At 37.9% G+C, this 15,513-nt stretch overlaps 27 non-coding genes across 27 annotated transcripts; 1 reads left to right on the forward strand and 26 right to left on the reverse strand.

Moving 5' to 3' along the window:
* The first annotated feature begins 239 nt into the window (after nt 1–239).
* LOC115184450 (5S ribosomal RNA) lies at nt 240–358 on the forward strand. The gene has a single exon (XR_003874386.1). It is a non-coding gene; the product is annotated as a 5S ribosomal RNA (ribosomal RNA).
* A 142-nt stretch (nt 359–500) lies between these two features.
* On the reverse strand, nt 501–573 carry trnam-cau (transfer RNA methionine (anticodon CAU)). The gene has a single exon. It is a non-coding gene; the product is annotated as a tRNA-Met (tRNA).
* A 617-nt stretch (nt 574–1,190) lies between these two features.
* On the reverse strand, nt 1,191–1,263 carry trnam-cau (transfer RNA methionine (anticodon CAU)). The gene has a single exon. It is a non-coding gene; the product is annotated as a tRNA-Met (tRNA).
* Nucleotides 1,264–1,536: 273 nt separating this feature from the next.
* trnam-cau (transfer RNA methionine (anticodon CAU)) lies at nt 1,537–1,608 on the reverse strand. Its single transcript has one exon. It is a non-coding gene; the product is annotated as a tRNA-Met (tRNA).
* Nucleotides 1,609–2,177: 569 nt separating this feature from the next.
* On the reverse strand, nt 2,178–2,250 carry trnam-cau (transfer RNA methionine (anticodon CAU)). The gene has a single exon. It is a non-coding gene; the product is annotated as a tRNA-Met (tRNA).
* A 1,868-nt stretch (nt 2,251–4,118) lies between these two features.
* Nucleotides 4,119–4,191, reverse strand: trnam-cau (transfer RNA methionine (anticodon CAU)). The gene has a single exon. It is a non-coding gene; the product is annotated as a tRNA-Met (tRNA).
* A 273-nt stretch (nt 4,192–4,464) lies between these two features.
* Nucleotides 4,465–4,537, reverse strand: trnam-cau (transfer RNA methionine (anticodon CAU)). The gene has a single exon. It is a non-coding gene; the product is annotated as a tRNA-Met (tRNA).
* Nucleotides 4,538–5,157: 620 nt separating this feature from the next.
* Nucleotides 5,158–5,230, reverse strand: trnam-cau (transfer RNA methionine (anticodon CAU)). The gene has a single exon. It is a non-coding gene; the product is annotated as a tRNA-Met (tRNA).
* A 273-nt stretch (nt 5,231–5,503) lies between these two features.
* On the reverse strand, nt 5,504–5,576 carry trnam-cau (transfer RNA methionine (anticodon CAU)). The gene has a single exon. It is a non-coding gene; the product is annotated as a tRNA-Met (tRNA).
* A 274-nt stretch (nt 5,577–5,850) lies between these two features.
* trnam-cau (transfer RNA methionine (anticodon CAU)) lies at nt 5,851–5,923 on the reverse strand. Its single transcript has one exon. It is a non-coding gene; the product is annotated as a tRNA-Met (tRNA).
* A 273-nt stretch (nt 5,924–6,196) lies between these two features.
* On the reverse strand, nt 6,197–6,269 carry trnal-caa (transfer RNA leucine (anticodon CAA)). Its single transcript has one exon. It is a non-coding gene; the product is annotated as a tRNA-Leu (tRNA).
* Nucleotides 6,270–6,887: 618 nt separating this feature from the next.
* On the reverse strand, nt 6,888–6,960 carry trnam-cau (transfer RNA methionine (anticodon CAU)). Its single transcript has one exon. It is a non-coding gene; the product is annotated as a tRNA-Met (tRNA).
* Nucleotides 6,961–7,577: 617 nt separating this feature from the next.
* trnam-cau (transfer RNA methionine (anticodon CAU)) lies at nt 7,578–7,650 on the reverse strand. Its single transcript has one exon. It is a non-coding gene; the product is annotated as a tRNA-Met (tRNA).
* A 615-nt stretch (nt 7,651–8,265) lies between these two features.
* On the reverse strand, nt 8,266–8,338 carry trnam-cau (transfer RNA methionine (anticodon CAU)). Its single transcript has one exon. It is a non-coding gene; the product is annotated as a tRNA-Met (tRNA).
* Nucleotides 8,339–8,611: 273 nt separating this feature from the next.
* On the reverse strand, nt 8,612–8,684 carry trnam-cau (transfer RNA methionine (anticodon CAU)). Its single transcript has one exon. It is a non-coding gene; the product is annotated as a tRNA-Met (tRNA).
* A 270-nt stretch (nt 8,685–8,954) lies between these two features.
* trnam-cau (transfer RNA methionine (anticodon CAU)) lies at nt 8,955–9,027 on the reverse strand. Its single transcript has one exon. It is a non-coding gene; the product is annotated as a tRNA-Met (tRNA).
* A 273-nt stretch (nt 9,028–9,300) lies between these two features.
* Nucleotides 9,301–9,373, reverse strand: trnam-cau (transfer RNA methionine (anticodon CAU)). Its single transcript has one exon. It is a non-coding gene; the product is annotated as a tRNA-Met (tRNA).
* Nucleotides 9,374–9,642: 269 nt separating this feature from the next.
* Nucleotides 9,643–9,715, reverse strand: trnam-cau (transfer RNA methionine (anticodon CAU)). The gene has a single exon. It is a non-coding gene; the product is annotated as a tRNA-Met (tRNA).
* A 273-nt stretch (nt 9,716–9,988) lies between these two features.
* Nucleotides 9,989–10,061, reverse strand: trnam-cau (transfer RNA methionine (anticodon CAU)). The gene has a single exon. It is a non-coding gene; the product is annotated as a tRNA-Met (tRNA).
* A 270-nt stretch (nt 10,062–10,331) lies between these two features.
* trnam-cau (transfer RNA methionine (anticodon CAU)) lies at nt 10,332–10,404 on the reverse strand. Its single transcript has one exon. It is a non-coding gene; the product is annotated as a tRNA-Met (tRNA).
* A 273-nt stretch (nt 10,405–10,677) lies between these two features.
* Nucleotides 10,678–10,750, reverse strand: trnam-cau (transfer RNA methionine (anticodon CAU)). The gene has a single exon. It is a non-coding gene; the product is annotated as a tRNA-Met (tRNA).
* A 618-nt stretch (nt 10,751–11,368) lies between these two features.
* On the reverse strand, nt 11,369–11,441 carry trnam-cau (transfer RNA methionine (anticodon CAU)). The gene has a single exon. It is a non-coding gene; the product is annotated as a tRNA-Met (tRNA).
* Nucleotides 11,442–12,058: 617 nt separating this feature from the next.
* trnam-cau (transfer RNA methionine (anticodon CAU)) lies at nt 12,059–12,131 on the reverse strand. The gene has a single exon. It is a non-coding gene; the product is annotated as a tRNA-Met (tRNA).
* Nucleotides 12,132–13,099: 968 nt separating this feature from the next.
* On the reverse strand, nt 13,100–13,169 carry trnam-cau (transfer RNA methionine (anticodon CAU)). Its single transcript has one exon. It is a non-coding gene; the product is annotated as a tRNA-Met (tRNA).
* Nucleotides 13,170–13,443: 274 nt separating this feature from the next.
* On the reverse strand, nt 13,444–13,516 carry trnam-cau (transfer RNA methionine (anticodon CAU)). Its single transcript has one exon. It is a non-coding gene; the product is annotated as a tRNA-Met (tRNA).
* Nucleotides 13,517–13,786: 270 nt separating this feature from the next.
* Nucleotides 13,787–13,859, reverse strand: trnam-cau (transfer RNA methionine (anticodon CAU)). Its single transcript has one exon. It is a non-coding gene; the product is annotated as a tRNA-Met (tRNA).
* Nucleotides 13,860–14,132: 273 nt separating this feature from the next.
* Nucleotides 14,133–14,205, reverse strand: trnam-cau (transfer RNA methionine (anticodon CAU)). The gene has a single exon. It is a non-coding gene; the product is annotated as a tRNA-Met (tRNA).
* Between the last annotated feature and the right edge of the window lie 1,308 nt (nt 14,206–15,513).

The following is a 15,513-nucleotide window of genomic DNA, read 5'->3' on the forward strand; positions in this document are numbered from 1 at the left end:
GTTGCTGAATGCAGCTTGTGTGTGCTTTGTGCTCCCTTACCCTGTTCAAATGATGAAAAGAAATAAAGTTTGTATTTTATCCAACTACCTGTGCTATAAAGTGATGGCTACAGTGTTTGTAATTTCTTCTACTTTTTCAGTGACACAAAGTTCAAGCTGCTTATCTAATTGGTGAAAATGCAATGTCTGTTTATCAGACTCACTTTGACTATATATGTTGTACCAAGAGATTGTTTATTCCTTACGGCCATACCAGCCTGGGTACGCCCGATCTCATCTGATCTCGGAAGCAAAGCAGGGTCGGGCCTGGTTAGTACTTGGATGGGAGACTACCTGGGAATACCAGGTGCTGTAAGCATTTTGTCCACGAGGGTGTGCTCTTGCACTATTTCATCAGCCACACTGCCGTGACAAAAGTATGTATTGTCTGAAAGTCCTTAACCAAAGAGAATTCATTTTCACTTCATCTTCAGACAAAACTGTCTTTTTGAAAGCTTTGCTGCCCCATGTGAGGATCTAACTCACGACCTTCAGATTATGAGACTGACGCACTACCTACTGCGCTAACAAGGCACATTTCATCAACAAATCTAAAGAAAAAAATATCGATACCGACCTTCAGATTTTGACAGCGACGTTATAACCACGATTCCAAAATGTATTGTCTGAAATCCCACAACCCCTGAAAAATCAACATTATTTTAATTCTAAAGTTATCAATATCGATATGGACCTTAAGATGTGGTTTCCACCGTGACAAAAGTATGTATTGTCTGAAAGTCCAAAAGCAAAGACAATTAACTTTCACTTCATCTTCAGACAACACTGTCTTTTTAAAAGCTTTTCTTCGCCGTGTGAGGATCGAACTCACGACCTTCGGATTATGAGACTGACGCACTGCCTGCTGCGCCAACAAGGCACATTTAAACCATTAAGTGTAAAGAAAAAATATCGATACCAACCTTCAGATTTTGACAGTGACGTTGTAACCAACGTGCCAAAATGTATGGTCTGAAATTCCAGAACACATAAGAAAAAAACAATGATTTCATTCTAAAGTAAAAAATATAGATATCGACCTTAAGATGTGGTATCCACCATGACAAAAGAATGTATTGTCTGAAAGTCCAAAACCAGTGAGAATGAATTTTCACTTCATCTTCAGAGAACACTCTTTTTAAGAGCTTTGCTGCCCCGTGTGAGGATCGAACTCACGACCTTCAGATTATGAGACTGACGCGCTACCTACTACGCTAACGAGGCACATTTCATCAACAATTCTAAAGAAAAAATGATCGATACCGACCTTCACTTTTTGACAGTGACGTTGTAACCACCATTCCAAAATGTATTGTCTGAAATTCCACAACCCCTGAAAAATCAACATTATTTTAATTCTAAAGTTATCAATATCGATATGGACCTTAAGATGTGGTTTCCACCGTGACAAAAGTATGTATTGTCTGAAAGTCCAAAACCAAAGACAATTAATTTTCACTTCATCTTCAGACAACACTGTCTTTTTAAAAGCTTTGCTGCCCCGTGTGAGGATCGAACTCACAACTTCAGATTATGAGACTGACGCGCTGCCTGCTGCGCCAACGAGGCACATTAAATCATTAAGTGTATGAAAAAATATCGATACCGACCTTCAGATTTTGACAGTGACGTTGAAAGCACCGTGCCAAAATGTATTGTCTGAATTTCCACAACACCTAAGAAAAAAACAATGATTTCATTCTAAAGTAAAAAATATAGATATCGACCTTAAGATTTGGTATGTATTGTCTGAAAGTCCAAAACAAAAGACAATTAATTTTCAGATAACACTATCTTTTTAATTCTTTGCTGCCCCGTGTGAGGATCGAAGTCACGACCTTCAGATTATGAGACTGACACGCTGCCTGCTGCGCCAACGAGGGACATTTAAACATTAAGCGTCAAGTAAAAATATCGATACCTACCTTCAGATTTTGACGGTGACGTTGTTACCACCGTTCCAAAATGTATGGTCTGAACGTCCACAACACCTGAAAAATCAACATTGATTTAATTCTAAAGTTATAAATATCGATATGGACCATAAGATGTGGTATACACCGTGACAAAAGTATGTAATGTCTGAAAGCAGTGAGAATTAATTTTCAATTCATCTTCAGACAACACTGTCTTTTTGCTGCCCCGTGTGAGGATCAAACTCAAGACCTTCAGATTATGAGACTGACGCGCTGCCTGCTGCGCCAACGAGGCACATTGAATCATCAAGTGTAAAGAAAAAATATCGATACCGAACTTCAGATTTTGACTGTGAAGTTGTAAGCACCGTGCCAAAATGTATGGTATGATATTTAGCGCAAGGTACATACTGCGCTAACGAGGAACATTTCATCAACAAATCTAAAGAAAAAAATATCGATACCAACCTTCAGATTTTGACAGTGACGTTATAACCACCATTCCAAAATGTATTGTCTGAAATTTCACAACCCCTGAAAAATCAACATTTTTTTAATTCTAAAGTTATCAATATCGATATGGACCTTAAGATGTGGTTTCCACTGTGACAAAAGTATGTATTGTCTGAAAGTCCAAAACCAAAGACAATTAATTTTCACTTCATCTTCAGACAACACTGTTTTTTTAACCTCTCTATGACCGGCGGGACGAATTCGTCCCACCTACGTAACAGCCAGTTGAATTCTGTGGCGCGATTTTCAAATACCTTTGAAATGCTATTACTTCAATTTCTCAAACATATGACTATTTTACAGCTATTTAAAGACAAGACTCTCGTTAATCTAACCACACTGTCCGATTTCAAAAAGGCTTTACAACGAAAGCAAAACAGTACATTATGTCAGCAGAGTAACCAGCCAGAAATAATCAGACACCCATTTTTCAAGCTAGCATATAATGTCACAAAAACCCAGAAGACAGCTAAATGCAGCACTAACCTTTGATGATCTTCATCAGATGACACACCTAGGACATTATGTTATACAATACATGCATGTTTTGTTCAATCAAGTTCATATTTATATCAAAAACCAGCTTTTTACATTAGCATGTGACGTTCAGACCTAGCATACCCCCCGCAAACTTCCGGCGAATTTACTAACAATTTACTAAATTACTCACGATAAACGTTCACAAAAAGCATAACAATTATTTTAAGAATTATAGATACATTACTCCTCTATGCACTCGATATGTCCGATTTTAAAATAGCTTTTCGGTGAAAGCACATTTTGCAATATTCTAAGTAGATAGCCAGGCATCACAGGGCTAGCTATTTAGACACCCGCCAAGTTTAGCCTTCACCAAAGTCAGATTTACTATTAGAAAAGTTTGATTACCTTTCCTGCTCTTCGTCAGAATGCACTCCCAGGACTTCTACTTCAATAACAAATGTAGGTTTGGTCCAAAATAATCCATAGTTATGTTCCAACAGCGACGTTTTGTTCGTGCGTTCTAGAAACTATCCCAATGTTAAATAACGGTCACGCGCACGGCGCTTTTCGTGACAAAAGATTTCTAAATATTTCATTACCGTACTTCGAAGCATGTCAACCGCTGTTTAAAATAAATTTTTATGCCATTTTTCTCATAAAAAAGCGATAATATTCCGACCGGGAATCTGCAATTAGGTAAACAGCCGAAAGAAAATACAGCACGGGGTCGAATCGGGCATGCGCCTAAGCCCTTTGTCCTCTGATCGGCCACTTGGCAAAGGCGATTATGTGTTTCAGCCTGAGGCTGCCTCGTCATCGTTCAGGTTTTTCCCGGGCTCTGAGAGCCTATTGGAGCCGTAGGAAGTGTCACGTTACAGCTAAGATCCTGACTCTTCAATAACAAGAAGCAAGAACAACAACACCTTGTCAGACAGGCCACTTCCTGCATGAAAGCTTCTCAGGTTTTTGCCTGCCATAGGAGTTCTGTTATACTCACAGACACCATTCAAACAGTTTTAGAAACTTTAGGGTGTTTTCTATCCAAAGCCAATAATTATATGCATATTCTAGTTACTGGGCAGGAGTAGTAACCAGATTAAATCGGGTACGTTTTTTATCCGGCAGTGCAAATACTGCCCCCTGTCCCTAACAAGTTAAAAGCTTTGCTGCCCCGTGTGAGGATCGAACTCACGACCTTCAGATTATGAGACTGACGCACTACCTACTGCGCTAACGAGGCACATTTCCTCAACAAATCTAAAGAAAAAAATGATCGATACCGACCTTCAATTTTGACAGTGATGTTGTAAGCACCGTGCCAAAATGTATGGTCTGAAAGTCCACAACCCCTGAAAAATCAACATTATTTTAAATCTAAAGTTATCAATATCGATATGGACCTTAAGATGTGGTTTCCACCGTGACAAAAGTATGTATTGTCTGAAAGTCCAAAACCAAAGACAATTAATTTTCACTTCATCTTCAGACAACACTGTCTATTTAAAAGCTTTGCTGCCCCGTGTGAGGATCGAACTCACGACCTTCAGATTATGAGACTGACGCGCTACCTACTGCGCTAACGAGGCACATTTCACCAACAATTCTAAAGAAAAAATAATCGATACCGACCTTCACTTTTTGACAGTGACGTTGTAAGCACTGTGCCAAAATGTATGGTCTGAAAGTCCACAACACCTGAGAAAAAAAATATGATTTAATTCTAAAGTTAAAATTTTTTTTATTGACCTTAAGATGTGGTATCCACCGTGACAAAAGTAGGTATTGTCTGAAAGTCCAGAACCAAAGACAATTAATTTTCACTTCATCTTCAGACAACAATGTCTTTTTAAAAGCTTTGCAGACCCGTGTGAGGATTGAACTCACTAACTTCAGATTATGAGACTGACGCACTACCTACTGCGCTAACGAGGCACATTTTATCAACAAATCTAAAGAAAAATTTATCGATACCGACCTACACTTTTTGACAGTGACGTTGTCAGCACCGTGCCAAAATGTATGGTCTGAAAGTCCACAACACCTGAGAAAAAAACTATGATTTCATTCTAAAGTTAAAAAAAATTATATCGACCTTAAGATGTGGTATCCACCGTGACAAAAGTATGTATTGTATGAAAGTCCAAAACCAAAGAGAATTAAATTTTCACTTCATCTTCAGACAACACTGTCTTTTTAAAAGCTTTGCTGCCCCATGTGAGGATCGAACTCACGACCTTCAGATTATGAGACTGGCGCGCTACCTACTGCGCTAACGAGGCACATTTCATCAACAAATCTAAAGAAAAAAATGATCGATACCGACCTTCAATTTTGACAGTGATGTTGTAAGCACCGTGCCAAAATGTATGGTCTGAAAGTCCACAACCCCTGAAAAATCAACATTATTTTAAATCTAAAGTTATCAATATCGATATGGACCTTAAGATGTGGTTTCCACCGTGACAAAAGTATGTATTGTCTGAAAGTCCAAAACCAAAGACAATTAATTTTCACTTCATCTTCAGACAACACTGTCTATTTAAAAGCTTTGCTGCCCCGTGTGAGGATCGAACTCACGACCTTCAGATTATGAGACTGACGCGCTACCTACTGCGCTAACGAGGCACATTTTATCAACAAATCTAAAGAAAAAATTATCGATACCGACCTTCACTTTTTGACAGTGACGTTGTAAGCACCGTGCCAAAATGTATGGTCTGAAAGTCCACAACACCTGAGAAAAAAACTATGATTTCGTTCTAAAGTTTAAAAAAATTTATATCGACCTTAAGATGTGGTATCCACCGTGACAAAAGTATGTATTGTCTGAAAGTCCAAAATGAAAGACAATTAATTTTCACTTCATCTTCAGACAACACTGTCTTTTTAAAAGCTTTGCTGCCCCGTGTGAGGATCGAACTCACGACCTTCAGATTATGAGACTGACGCACTACCTACTGCGCTAACGAGGCACATTTCATCAACAAATCTAAAGAAAAAATGATCGATACCGACTTTCACTTTTTGACAGTGACGTTGTCAGCACCGTGCCAAAATATATTGTCTGAAATTCCACAACCCCTGAAAAATCAACATTATTTTAATTCTAAAGTTATCAATATCGATATGGACCTTAAGAAATGGTTTCCACCGTGACAAAAGTATGTATTGTCTGAAAGTCCAGAACCAAAGACAATTAATTTTCACTTCATCTTCAGACAACACTGTCTTTTTAAAAGATTTGCTGCCCCGTGTGAGGATCGAACTCACGACCTTCAGATTTTGAGACTGACGCGCTACCTACTGCGCTAACGAGGCACATTTCATCAACAAATCTAAAGAAAAAAATATCGATACCGACCTTCAGATTTTGACAGTGACGTTATAACCAGCGTTCCAAAATGTATTGTCTGAAATTCCACAACCCCTGAAAAATCAACATTATTTTAATTCTAAAGTTATCAATATCGATATGGACCTTAAGATGTGGTTTCCACCGTGACAAAAGTATGTATTGTCTGAAAGTCCAAAACCAAAGACAATTAATTTTCACTTCATCTTCAGAGAACACTGTCTTTTTAAAAGCTTTGCTGTCCCGTGTGCAGATCGAACTCACGACCTTCAGATTATGAGACTGACGCACTACCTACTGCGCTAACAAGGGACATTTCATCAACAAATCTAAAGAAAAAAATATCGATACCGACCTTCAGATTTTGACAGCGACGTTATAACCACCATTCCAAAATGTATTGTCTGAAATCCCACAACCCCTAAAAAACAACATTATTTTAATTCTAAAGTTATCAATATCGATATGGACCTTAAGATGTGGTTTCCACCGTGACAAAAGTATGTATTGTCTGAAAGTCCAAAACAAAAGACAATTAGTTTTCACTTCATCTTCAGAGAACACTGTCTTTTTAAAAGCTTTGCTGCCCCGTGTGAGGATCGAACTCACGGCTTTCAGATTATGAGACTGACGCGCTACCTACTGCGCTAACGAGGCACAATTCATCAACAAATCTAAAGAAAAAATTATCGATACCGACCTTCACTTTTTGACAGTGACGTTGTAAGCACCGTGCCAAAATGTATGGTCTGAAAGTCCACAACACCTGAGAAAAAAACTATGATTTCGTTCTAAAGTTAAAAAAAATTTATATCGACCTTAAGATGTGGTATCCACCGTGACAAAAGTATGTATTGTCTGAAAGTCCAAAATGAAAGACAATTAATTTTCACTTCATCTTCAGACAACACTGTCTTTTTAAAGGCTTTGCTGCCCCGTGTGAGGATCGAACTCACTAACTTCAGATTAGGAGACTGATGTGCTACCTACTGCGCTAACGATGCACATTTCATCAACAAATCTAAATAAAAAATTATCGATACCGACCTTCACTTTTTGACAGTGACGTTGTAAGCACCGTGCCAAAATGTATGGTCTGAAAGTCCAGAACACCTGAGAAAAAACTATGATTTCATTCTATAGTAAAAAATGTATATCGACCTTAAGATGTGGTATCCACCGTGACAAAAGTATGTATTGTCTGAAAGTCCAAAGGCAAAGACAATTAACTTTCACTTCATCTTCAGACAACACTGTCTTTTTAAAACCTTTTCTGCCCCGTGTGAGGATCGAACTCACGACCTTCAGATTATGAGACTGACGCACTGCCTGCTGCGCCAACAAGGCAAATTTAAATCATTAAGTGTAAAGAAAAAATATCGATACCGACCTTCAGATTTTGACAGTGACGTTGTAACCAAAGTGCTAAAATGTATGGTCTGAAAGTCCAGAACACCTAAGAAAAAAACAATGATTTCATTATAAAGTAAAAAATATAGATATCGACCTTAAGATGCGGTATCCACCATGACAAAATAATGTATTGTCTGAAAGTCCAAAACCAAAGACAATTAATTTTCACTTCATCTTCAGAGAACACTCTTTTTAAAAGCTTTGCGGCCCCGTGTGAGGATCGAATTCACTAACTTCAGATTATGAGACTGATGTGCTACCTACTGCGCTAACGATGCACATTTCATCAACAAATCTAAATAAAAAATTATCGATACCGACCTTCACTTTTTGACAGTGACGTTGTAAGCACCGTGCCAAAATGTATGGTCTGAAAGTCCAGAACACCTGAGAAAAAACTATGATTTCATTCTATAGTAAAAAAAAATGTATATCGACCTTAAGATGTGGTATCCACCATGACAAAAGAATGTATTGTCTGAAAGTCCAAAACCAGTGAGAATGAATTTTCACTTCATCTTCAGAGAACACTCTTTTTAAAAGCTTTGCTGCCCCGTGTGAGGATCTAACTCACGACCTTCAGATTATGAGACTGACGCGCTACCTACTGCGCTAACGAGGCACATTTCATCAACAAATCTAAAGAAAAAATGATCGATACCGACCTTCACTTTTTGACAGTGACGTTATAACCACCATTCCAAAATGTATGGTCTGAAAGTCCACAACCCCTGAAAAATCAACATTATTTTAATTCTAAAGTTATCTATATAGATATCGACCTTAAGATGTGGTATCTACCTTGACAAAAGTATGTATTGTCTGAAAGTCCAAAACCAGTGAAAATTAATTTTCACTTCATCTTCAGACAACACTGTCTTTTTAAAAGCTTTGCTGCCCCGTGTGAGGATCGAACTCACGACCTTCAGATTATGAGACTGACGCACTACCTACTGCGCTAACGAGGCACATTTTATCAACAAATCTAAAGAAAAAATTATCGATACCGACCTTCACTTTTGACAGTGACGTTGTAAGCACCGTGCCAAAATGTATGGTCTGAAAGTCCAGAACACCTGAGAAAAAACTATGATTTCATTCTATAGTAAAAAAAAATGTATATCGACCTTAAGATGTGGTATCCACCGTGACAAAAGAATGTATTGTCTGAAAGTCCAAAACCAGTGAGAATGAATTTTCACTTCATCTTCAGAGAACACTCTTTTTAAAAGCTTTGCTGCCCCGTGTGAGGATCGAACTCACGACCTTCAGATTATGAGACTGACGCACTACCTACTGCGCTAACGAGGCACATTTCATCAACAAATCTAAAGAAAAAATGATCGATACCGACCTTCACTTTTTGACAGTGACGTTATAACCACCATTCCAAAATGTATGGTCTGAAAGTCCACAACCCCTGAAAAATCAACATTATTTTAATTCTAAAGTTATCTATATAGATATCGACCTTAAGATGTGGTATCTACCTTGACAAAAGTATGTATTGTCTGAAAGTCCAAAACCAGTGAAAATTAATTTTCACTTCATCTTCAGACAACACTGTCTTTTTAAAAGCTTTGCTGCCCCGTGTGAGGATCGAACTCACGACCTTCAGATTATGAGACTGACGCGCTACCTACTGCGCTAACGAGGCACATTTTATCAACAAATCTAAAGAAAAAATTATCGATACCGACCTTCACTTTTGACAGTGACGTTGTAAGCACCGTGCCAAAATGTATGGTCTGAAAGTCCAGAACACCTGAGAAAAAAATATGATTTCATTCTATAGTAAAAAAAATGTATATCGACCTTAAGATGTGGTATCCACCATGACAAAAGAATGTATTGTCTGAAAGTCCAAAACCAGTGAGAATGAATTTTCACTTCATCTTCAGAGAACACTCTTTTTAAAAGCTTTGCTGCCACGTGTGAGGATCGAACTCACGACCTTCAGATTATGAGACTGCCGCGCTACCTACTGCGCTAACGAGGCACATTTCATCAACAAATCTAAAGAAAAAATGATCGATACCGACCTTCACTTTTTGACAGTGACGTTATAACCACCATTCCAAAATGTATGGTCTGAAAGTCCACAACCCCTGAAAAATCAACATTATTTTAATTCTAAAGTTATCTATATAGATATCGACCTTAAGATGTGGTATCTACCTTGACAAAAGTATGTATTGTCTGAAAGTCCAAAACCAGTGAAAATTAATTTTCACTTCATCTTCAGACAACACTGTCTTTTTAAAAGCTTTGCTGCCCCGTGTGAGGATCGAACTCACTAACTTCAGATTATGAGACTGACGCACTACCTACTGCGCTAACGAGGCACATTTTATCAACAAATCTAAAGAAAAAATTATCGATACCGACCTTCACTTTTGACAGTGACGTTGTAAGCACCGTGCCAAAATGTATGGTCTGAAAGTCCAGAACACCTGAGAAAAAACTATGATTTCATTCTATAGTAAAAAAAAATGTATATCGACCTTAAGATGTGGTATCCACCATGACAAAAGAATGTATTGTCTGAAAGTCCAAAACCAGTGAGAATGAATTTTCACTTCATCTTCAGAGAACACTCTTTTTAAAAGCTTTGCTGCCCCGTGTGAGGATCGAACTCACGACCTTCAGATTATGAGACTGACGCGCTACCTACTGCGCTAACGAGGCACATTTCATCAACAAATCTAAAGAAAAAATGATCGATACCGACCTTCACTTTTTGACAGTGACGTTATAACCACCATTCCAAAATGTATGGTCTGAAAGTCCACAACCCCTGAAAAATCAACATTATTTTAATTCTAAAGTTATCTATATAGATATCGACCTTAAGATGTGGTATCTACCTTGACAAAAGTATGTATTGTCTGAAAGTCCAAAACCAGTGAAAATTAATTTTCACTTCATCTTCAGACAACACTGTCTTCTTAAAAGCTTTGCTGCCCCGTGTGAGGATCGAACTCACGACCTTCAGATTATGAGACTGACGCGCTACCTACTGCGCTAACGAGGCACATTTTATCAACAAATCTAAAGAAAAAATTATCGATACCGACCTTCACTTTTGACAGTGACGTTGTAAGCACCGTGCCAAAATGTATGGTCTGAAAGTCCACAACACCTGAGAAAAAAACTATGATTTCGTTCTAAAGTTAAAAAAAATGTATATCGACCTTAAGATGTGGTTTCCACCGTGACAAAAGTATGTATTGTCTGAAAGTCCAAAACCAAAGACAATTAATTTTCACTTCATCTTCAGAGAACACTGTCTTTTTAAAAGCTTTGCTGTCCCGTGTGCAGATCGAACTCACGACCTTCAGATTATGAGACTGACGCACTACCTACTGCGCTAACAAGGCACATTTCATCAACAAATCTAAAGAAAAAAAATCGATACCGACCTTCAGATTTTGACAGCGACGTTATAACCACCATTCCAAAATGTATTGTCTGAAATCCCACAACCCCTGAAAAATCAACATTATTTTAATTCTAAAGTTATCAATATCGATATGGACCTTAAGATGTGGTTTCCACCGTGACAAAAGTATGTATTGTCTGAAAGTCCAAAACAAAAGACAATTAGTTTTCACTTCATCTTCAGAGAACACTGTCTTTTTAAAAGCTTTGCTGCCCCGTGTGAGGATCGAACTCACGGCTTTCAGATTATGAGACTGACGCGCTACCTACTGCGCTAACGAGGCACACTTCATCAACAAATCTAAAGAAAAAATTATCGATACCGACCTTCACTTTTTGACAGTGACGTTGTAAGCACCGTGCCAAAATGTATGGTCTGAAAGTCCACAACACCTGAGAAAAAAACTATGATTTCGTTCTAAAGTTAAATTTTTTTTATATCGACCTTAAGATGTGGTATCCACCGTGACAAAAGTATGTATTGTCTGAAAGTCCAAAATGAAAGACAATTAATTTTCACTTCATCTTCAGACAACACTGTCTTTTTAAAGGCTTTGCTGCCCGGTGTGAGGATCGAACTCACTAACTTCAGATTATGAGACTGATGTGCTACCTACTGCGCTAACGATGCACATTTCATCAACAAATCTAAATAAAAAATTATCGATACCGACCTTCACTTTTTGACAGTGACGTTGTAAGCACCGTGCCAAAATGTATGGTCTGAAAGTCCAGAACACCTGAGAAAAAACTATGATTTCATTCTATAGTAAAAAATGTATATCGACCTTAAGATGTGGTATCCACCGTGACAAAAGTATGTATTGTCTGAAAGTCCAAAAGCAAAGACAATTAATTTTCACTTCATCTTCAGACAACACTGTCTTTTTAAAACCTTTTCTGCCCCGTGTGAGGATCGAACTCACGACCTTCAGATTATGAGACTGACGCGGTACCTACTGCGCTAACGAAGCACATGTCATCAACAAATCTAAAGAAAAAAATATCGATACCAACCTTCAGATTTTGACAGTGACGTTATAAGCACCATTCCAAAATGTATTGTCTGAAAGTCCACAACACCTGAGAAAAAAAATATGATTTCATTCTAAAGTAAAAAAAAATGTATATCGACCTTAAGATGTGGTATCCACCGTGACAAAAGTAGGTATTGTCTGAAAGTCCAGAACCAAAGACAATTAATTTTCACTTCATCTTCAGACAACAATGTCTTTTTAAAAGCTTTGCAGACCCGTGTGAGGATAGAACTCACGAACTTCAGATTATGAGACTGACGCACTACCTACTGCGCTAACGAGGCACATTTTATCAACAAATCTAAAGAAAAAATTATCGATACCGACCTTCACTTTTTGACAGTGACGTTGTAAGCACCGTGCCAAAATGTATGGTCTGAAAGTCCACAACACCTGAGAAAAAAACTATGATTTCGTTCTAAAGTTAAAAAAAATGTATATCGACCTTAAGATGTGGTATCCACCGTGACAAAAGTATGTATTGTCTGAAAGTCCAAAATGAAAGACAATTAATTTTCACTTCATCTTCAGACAACAATGTCTTTTTAAAAGCTTTGCAGACCCGTGTGAGGATTGAACTCACTAACTTCAGATTATGAGACTGACGCACTACCTACTGCGCTAACGAGGCACATTTTATCAACAAATCTAAAGAAAAAATTATCGATACCGACCTTCACTTTTTGACAGTGACGTTGTAAGCACCGTGCCAAAATGTATGGTCTGAAAGTCCACAACACCTGAGAAAAAAACTATGATTTCGTTCTAAAGTTAAAAAAAATGTATATCGACCTTAAGATGTGGTATCCACCGTGACAAAAGTATGTATTGTCTGAAAGTCCAAAATGAAAGACAATTAATTTTCACTTCATCTTCAGACAACACTGTCTTCTTAGAAGCTTTGCTGCCCCGTGTGAGGATCGAACTCACGACCTTCAGATTATGAGACTGACGCGCTACCTACTGCGCTGAGGCACATTTCATCAACAAATCTAAAGAAAAAAATATCGATACCGACCTTCAGATTTTGACAGTGACGTTATAACCACCGTTCCAAAATGTATTGTCTGAAATCCCACAACCCCTGAAAAATCAACATTATTTTAATTCTAAAGTTATCAATATCGATATGGACCTTAAGATGTGGTTTCCACCGTGACAAAAGTATGTATTGTCTGAAAGTCCAAAAAGCAAAGACATTTAACTTTCACTTCATCTTCAGACAACACTGTCTTTTTAAAAGCTTTTCTGCCCCGTGTGAGGATCGAACTCACGACCTTCGGATTATGAGACTGACGCACTGCCTGCTACGCCAACAAGGCACATTTAAATCATTAAGTGTAAAGAAAAAACATCGATACCAACCTTCAGATTTTGACGGTGACATTGTAACCAACGTGCCAAAATGTTTTGTCTGAAAGTCCAGAACACCTAAGAAAAAAACAATGATTTTATCTAAAGTAAAAAATATAGATATCGACCGTAAGATGTGGTATCCACCATGACAAAAGAATGTATTGTCTGAAAGTCCAAAACCAGTGAGAATGAATTTTCACTTCATCTTCAGAGAACACTCTTTTTAAAAGCTTTGCTGCCCCGTGTGAGGATCGAACTCACGACCTTCAGATTATGAGACTGACGCGCTACCTACTGCGCTAACGAGGCACATTTCATCAACAAATCTAAAGAAAAAATGATCGATACCGAAATTCACTTTTTGACAGTGACGTTATAACCACCATTCCAAAATGTATGGTCTGAAAGTCCACAACCCCTGAAAAATCAACATTATTTTAATTCTAAAGTTATCTATATAGATATTGACCTTAAGATGTGGTATCTACCTTGACAAAAGTATGTATTGTCTGAAAGTCTAAAACCAGTGAAAATTAATTTTCACTTCATCTTCAGACAACACTGTCTTTTTAAAAGCTTTGCTGCCCCGTGTGAGGATCGAACTCACGACCTTCAGATTATGAGACTGACGCACTACCTGCTGCGCCAACGAGGTACATTTAAAACATTAAGTGTAAAGAAAAAGTATCGATACCGACCTTCAGATTTTGACAGTGACGTTGTAACCAAGGTGCCAAAATGTATGGTCTGAAAGTCCAGAACACCTAACAAAAAAACAATGATTTCATTCTAAAGTAAAAAATATAGATATCGACCTTAAGATGTGGTATCCACCATGACAAAAGAATGTATTGTCTGAAAGTCCAAATTTGGCAATTTACATGGTACATTTAAGGTCATAGATATTTCATAAGTGAGAAGCCAAACGAGAGATACAGTTGTAACATTGGTTTTAATCTTGCGATAGAGGAAAGGCAGAACGCTGTTTGAAAAGAGGTAATATTTTTTCCTACGAGTATGTGGCTGGAAGCGGTTCTAGTCTGAATAATGGAATCGTAAAAGTTTTGTGATAAATTCTGGTTATTGATTCGTGGTATTGATTGTTTAGTAACACCAGTGAATTGAACATTGAATGGAAAAATATCAAGTCATTAAAGTGAATTACAGGTGGAGTTAATTCAATTTTTACAGGGACGGTGCACATTAAACACAGTTGTGTATAATGGCAGGGTATTCCTAGCAAACAGAATGGGCCAGTTTGCAGACAAACTGAAAGGGTTTTAAGGTTTTAAGCAATCTTGGGTCAAATTAGTCAAATAGTACATTAAAATATGGGGTTTCATAGATTGAAGTACAGTATTGTATCCAAGGGTAGCGCATGTTCAATTAAGTTTAAAACTAATGATTGGGGGAGTACAATGGAAGTATAAGCATTTTTAGGTTTTGTTTGTAGTTAACTTTTGGGTTTCTGAATCGGTGTAGTATGAGGAAATGCTGACCAAGTGGTTATTTTATGGAAAAAGGAGCTCTTTGGGGAAAAGTTCCTAGGGACAGGATATCTTAACCTGTTACATCTAGGGGGCAGTATTTTCACGGCTGGATAAAAAACGTACCCGATTTAATCTGATTATTAGTCCTGCCCAGAAACTGGAATATGCATATAATTATTAGCTTTGGAGAGAAAACACTCCAAAGTTTCTGAAACTGTTTGAATGGTGTCTGTGAGTATAACAGAACTCCTATGGCAGGCAAAAACCTGAGATGCTTCTGTTCAGGAAGTACCCTGTCTGAACATTTCTTGCCCTTCTTGATTCTCTCTATCGTTTACAAAGGATCTCTGCTCTTACGTGACACTTGTCACGTCAACAATGGAGTCTCACAGCCCGGGAAAAACAGGAATGATGTCATTCAAAGCCCTGGCTGAAGCACACGAGAGCAAATGCTGAGTGGTCAGTCAATGGAC

Source organism: Salmo trutta, unplaced genomic scaffold, assembly GCF_901001165.1.
Source record: "Salmo trutta unplaced genomic scaffold, fSalTru1.1, whole genome shotgun sequence".
Classification (NCBI taxonomy): Eukaryota; Metazoa; Chordata; class Actinopteri; order Salmoniformes; family Salmonidae; genus Salmo; species Salmo trutta.